The sequence below is a fragment of the Magnolia sinica genome, chromosome 9 (genome assembly GCF_029962835.1).
Source record: "Magnolia sinica isolate HGM2019 chromosome 9, MsV1, whole genome shotgun sequence".
NCBI lineage: Eukaryota > Viridiplantae > Streptophyta > Magnoliopsida > Magnoliales > Magnoliaceae > Magnolia > Magnolia sinica.
The window spans coordinates 22,127,866-22,133,945 of record NC_080581.1 but is presented as its reverse complement, the minus strand read 5'-3'; the positions used below and the strand labels follow the sequence as shown (position 1 = coordinate 22,133,945).

General features: G+C 34.2%; 1 long non-coding RNA gene across 2 annotated transcripts; it reads left to right on the top strand.

Moving 5' to 3' along the window:
* The first annotated feature begins 2,713 nt into the window (after positions 1–2,713).
* On the top strand, positions 2,714–5,636 carry LOC131254723 (uncharacterized). 2 transcript variants are annotated; one of them, XR_009175828.1, is made up of 4 exons: positions 2,714–3,233; positions 3,406–3,461; positions 3,715–3,826; positions 4,559–5,636. It is a non-coding gene; the product is annotated as an uncharacterized LOC131254723 (long non-coding RNA). The 2 variants fall into 2 exon arrangements; XR_009175829.1 differs by having other exon boundaries at positions 4,556–5,636.
* Positions 5,637–6,080: the final 444 nt, after the last annotated feature.

Here is a 6,080-nt window from a genome sequence, read left to right as displayed (position 1 = left end):
TGAAGAAGTTTGAATATCAAATAAAATAGGTTTGTAGATTTTTTTCAAGATATTAGTCATTGCATTGAGATTTTTTATTCTGTTGCACAGTATTTTGTGACAGCTTTCGGGGAATAAGGTGGATGTGCCCCTCACTCAATAGGTGTATCCTTTTCTTTTTCATTTCTACATACTTCTCAGTGGTGCCATCCACCACTACCATTAAAAAAGAAAACAAAAGAAAAAAAAAACTAACAAAGAAAGAAACAAATAGTTCATAACTTTGTAAAGAAGAGAATCATGTGGCAAGGGATTCCAAGAATTTTGTGAAATAAGATCTACAGTTCCTAGTCAACAACAAACACGACCTTGATAAGAGTTACAAGCTTCAAACAAACATTCTACCAGGAAAAGAATTAAAAAGGAACAAAAAGTACTTCTAATAAGGAGCTATAGTTAAGGAAATTTGAACCATTTGTCTCGTGGGTCCTGTTACGAATGTCGTGTTCTTGAAAAATATAATGTCTTTTGTGACAAGTATGCATTGAGTGTGGATTGCTGATCACTTTTGGCCAACCATTCATTTTCTTCATTTTCATGTGGCACACATTGAACAGACCAAGCTGGTTTGAGTGCCATGACACAGAGACGAAGTAGCTCACAAAATGAACAACCAAGATTGTTGTGTATCCACTTGTATAGGCACTTTGGATAGTGTGTCTTTAATGGCTTCCAAGAATCAGATGGTCATGATCTATCAATGCTAATAGATTCTCAACTTTCGAAATCTGTTCCTTTACTACTATTATTGTGATCATTATGTAAAAGATTCTTGCTTATTTGTCAGTTTATTTTATGACATCTACACTTCTTTCTAGGCCTACTAAGACAACCTAAGTGGGGGCATTTAAAGGATCTACCTGCAGCTATAAAACTCTGTGAACCAGCTTTAGTTGTTATTGATGATGCGCCAGAATATATAAAATTGGGACAAAAGCAAGGGGTGGGCAACTAGCTACTGATACTCATTGATGATTAGTTCATTAAACTGACCATGCTAAATACGGAATATCTATTTAATTCAGTTGGCATTTTCTGGTATCATTTTCTTAGAACCATATGAGTAATTCAGATTTATTTCCCAAACTAAAATGATCATGAAAAGGCATTCTATTAAGCTTCTGAAAATTTGTTTCACTAGTAAGAATGATCTGTCATCCTTCGATGTGCTCCATTGGATAAAAGTTTTAGTAAGAGAATAGGTTAAGGTCCAATGACAATATTTTCATCTTTTGAGAAAAGTGGTTCTAGTACCCACCTGTACCCTCTTACCAAAAAGAGAGCCAAGCTTGTTGTTCCTTTAGGAGCCAACTATAGGCTGATCGATATTCCTGTTAGCAAGAACATATCGAAGATCTATGTTCTAGCACAATTCAATTCTATTAGCATTCTACATCTAGTTCTATTTATTCCCATTCCTAGATAACTAATCAACTTCTATATTTTCTCATTACATAGGTTCTATGGGTTTTTCTTTTACTTCAAAAGATTTGTATTGTAGCTACTATCTTGCCTAAGGAATGCTTTACTATTTGGTTGCATAGGAATGGAGTATGGCTTTACTATCTAAATGACCAAAACAGGGCTGCATTTGTACGAAGGACCTAGGGATGATATGCATATCCTTGCGTAAGCGGATCATAAAATGTCTTCCTAATATGCCATTCTATGCAAGGATACCAAGTGGATGTATAAGTTGTGCATCAAGTGAGGCCAATGCATGGATGAACTTTCATGATATTTTGGAGCAACCAAATGATCCCTTAATGTTGGTTTTATTTTAAAATTTCTTTGCATGGAAAAATTATGGTGGTTGTCTAATAATTTTGAGGGTTTTATGGACTGACTAACGTCTACATTGTTAGTTTGATTTGAAGGTGATTTTGATTTGAAATTTTCTTTTTTCTTTTTTTTTTCTTTCTTTCTTTCTTTCTTTCATAATCAGAGGCACTTTTCTTCCTTTGTTGACTACATAAATAGGTTGAGCTGGGGAAGGACTGATGAGAGGAGGTTTTCAACAATTAGTTTTTATTGAAATAAAATAAGATTCTCTCCACAAATCTCTGCTTCACTTTCTCAACCCTTTTACCAATTTTCTACATTTCTAACTGAATTTCCATCCAAACAGGAACTGTCTAGACTTCCCTTTCCTAGTCTCTTGCTATTTCAACGGATATAGCTTCCTATCACAAACCATACTGTAAACACATTTCTAATTGCTTGTAAATAGGAAGCTCAACCTCAGCAAGATCCCAACAAAATTACAGGATGATTTGGTGGGTGTTTGGTAAATTCACGAGGATTCTCTCTTTCTTTTTTTTTTCTTTGGTTGGATTTTTGTAGCCTTTTTACTCTTCTGTTTCATAATCCCTATCGTCGATAAGCTGAAGGTGCTTGGAGCTACTATTGTATTGGAATGATTCAATATATTTTTTCTTTCTCAAATTATTTCCAAAATATAGAGATTTCAAGTTTTCTATTTTTGACACTGTAACCATATATTAATCTGAAGGACTTTGAGTATGTAGCACTGGAAGAAGTCTTGCATTATTACCTTCAAGGATACCATGGAGTTGTTAAAGAAGGAAGACCGGTCTACATCGAGAGACTTGGTAAAGCTGAACCAAACAAGCTTATGCACATTACTAGAGTAGATAGCTACTTAAGGTATCATGTACAGGAGTATCTATGTTTTTTTTTTAAGTGCCTCATTATCATCAATGACACTCTGCTAGAGTATCTATGTTTTTTTCCAAATCATTGTCTTAGATTGATTTGAACTTTTTATGTTCTTACCACTACCATATAGACATGGCTCATATGCATAGCAATCACTATCTTTGGATTGTTGTTCTCTTATAGGTGGTTTCTTGTAGGTGCTTTTTCTTAGTTTCGTGTTGTTTTGTTGGTGGTTGCTTGCTAACTTTTAGGACTTGATCAGGTTGGTTAATGGTGCTACTTCTTTATTTAGTTAACTTTAGTAGGAAACTATGCTTATCATGATATTTCTGTTAGGTTGATACTCATTTTTAGGATTTTTATTATGCTCATGAGTTTCTTCTCTTTTGAGTCATCTATTGAGAATTCATGTTCAAAATACACCGTAGTAGTGTCCAAGCATTTATTTTGAAAGAAATGTTAAGAAGTAGCAGCAAATCTCTGTCAAAAGCAGAATTAATGGAAGTTGTTTCAAGGTATCTTGGTCAAAGGAATGTTTGTATTTCTTTTGTCTGAATATGCTTATTTCTGTTTTTAAATAATTAATTTGTTCCTTTCTTGTTCCCATCCTTTTTTTTCCTTTTTTCTTTTCTTTTTTCTTTATTATTATTATTATTATTATTATTATTATTATTATTATTTTTGCAGGCTTGGGCTAAAGAGGACCTTCTCGAGGAACAAAATCAAGAGTTAGCCACCTAACGGTATGTATTTATTTTATGAAGCTTAAGTTGTATGACGAATTGTATATCATTGCACATCATGTATATTTGTATGTATTTTACATCTACCTAGCCATTTTAATGAGATGCTTCCATCTGTAATTGTTTAAAATAAAAAGGAACCTATTTTTGGTTATATTTATTTCCAACAGAAAGTTCTGGTGAACCTGAATTCTTTTTGGATGTTAGAAACACTGAATTGGGTTCTAATTGCCATTTGCTCGTGTGTTTGCAGAAGGGAGCATGATAACTTTGAAGCTGAAAGATCCCAACGTCTTAAACAAATACATGACCTTAAAGAACATATTCAAGATAAAGAGAGCCAGATTCTTGAATTGGAGGAGCAGGTATGCTATGCTCTGTTAAATATAAAAGATCATGCACATTTTTAGACATTTTTTGCCCTTCATCGTGGTTATATGTTCTTGTGAGTTAAATGGTAAATTAATGACTGAGGAAGACATTTAACACGTACATATATAGCTAGTATAAGGTTTGTCGTGCTCTTGCTCTGGTGGTAGACTCTCAGGAGTTTCAACACCCGGGGTTGAGTATCCATAGGTGGTGAAATCCCACCACAGGGTAAGTGTTTGGGGGTGTGTAAAAAAATAAATTTATTAAAAAAAGGACCCAAAATCATCACGTGCGAAAACAAGCATTTCTCACACACACTTAATAACACGTGTGGCATATACATGGGATGAGGCTATTCATGGATATGAAACTTACTACCATCGTATGATGCCCAAAATTCAATCAAGACCATTTACTGGGTCGGCCCATTGTTAGCAAAATTCCAGTTTAAACTCATATTTAAAAATAAAAATCTTATATAATTCACTAAACTTTTAAAACCATATGTTTTGAAAGATAGGCTCGAATCTTTGATATGTGTTCTACCCCATCACACCATTGAATCCAGACCCTTAAATATAAAAGATTGTATATATTTGTAGGAATTTATTGTCCTTTACGTAGTTGCATGTTTTTGTGGGTTAAATACTAATAGTAGAACATTGGCTGATGTGCATGTGTGAGAAGACATTTAACACGTACTGATGAAGACATTTGTTCAGCAGGTGACTCTAGCTATCACCCAATACTTGCAAGAACAGGTCTATCCCAGCCCTTGACTTTTTTAAGCCACCATGTCTATGATATTTTGCAAGGAATTCTTGTTCAAAGGATAGTTTTATAATTAGCAAAAGCTGATTTACTTAAATATAATTGGTTCAGATCCGATGAGAAATTATGGTTTTGTCATGGTCGAAGGTTTCTTGCAGCAATTTGTCTAGTTTCAGATGCTTTTGTACTTGAATTGAGCGAATTAGGGCATTGAGTGTAAATTTTTGAATAAGTTGGGAAATTCAAAAATGGTAATGTACCGAATCATTAATGAGAATTTCCTGCTTCTTTGCTGAAATCATTTCTCTCAAACTAGTGCAGAGCTCTTAAATCTTGTTTGGAAATTGTATATCTTGATTTTAACAGTCGAGATTGATCGACATTGATGCTTCTTCTTTCGGCCTAGAAGTAGAATCTTGTGGTTTATCCTAGAATCCAGTTTCTTATTACACTAGATTGTCCTAAAGATGAAAATAGAGTTTCTTGAGATTGAAATAGTTGTTGCTTTTTTCTTTTTCTCATTCCTGCACCAGTTCTAAATTTAGTCCCATACACTGCTAATTTGTTTGTGTGTGGAATATATGTAGATTTTCAGTTTCTCCTAGAGCTAAACTCAGGATCTTTGCAGTTTAGTTATTGTGTTTCTATTCATTTCAACCTGTTAACAATTTATTTTTTATTTTTGGTAATTCCATTTCACACAAGCCTTCATATTCGAGGGTGTGTCTAGTAGTGCTTGCGTGTTGGTGTCACTTTGTGTCTCCTTAGGGCCCTTTAACAATGATTTACTATCAGTGAAATGGCAGCTGTTTTCCATTTTATTCTCCTCTAATAGCAATAGTTGTCAGTGATTAGGGCCTTTTGGATAAAATTTATCTTTACCCTTGTATATACTTAATGAGATACTTACGAAGCTATTTGTTTGGGAGTCTTGGTGGCTCCATTGTCATTTAAATCCTTGCTTTGTGATAATTTTAGAGACAGGTTAGCTACAAACTGTTATTAATTGTTATAAATGATGACATGGAAACTAATTAGACTTGAAATAAACAGGAGCGTAGGCATCCGTTGAAAGGAATGAGAGATTTTATTGGTATTCACTCAAGTACATTGCAAGATTTCGAGCTTGTTTTTGCTGCTGAAAATGAGTGCCTCCAACTATACAAAACTCTTCCTATTGGTGAAATGGAGAGCTCTGTGCAATGATATTTTCGATGGCATACATTAGTTGAGGTCGTGCCTTCCCATAAATTTTGAACTAGTTGGGCTTCTTCTGTTGCTTGAGTTTGTAGGGCCACTGCTTGAAGCCACTGTTTTATGTTATATCACTTGGAGGAGAGGAGAGGAGAATACATCGGTACAATTGGTCGTTCTAAAATAGAACCACCACACCATAATAAAAATGTAATAGGCTTGTATAGGAATCAAAGCTTTAAACCTTTGAAAGATGGTTTTTGCAGTCTTAGAAGATGTAAC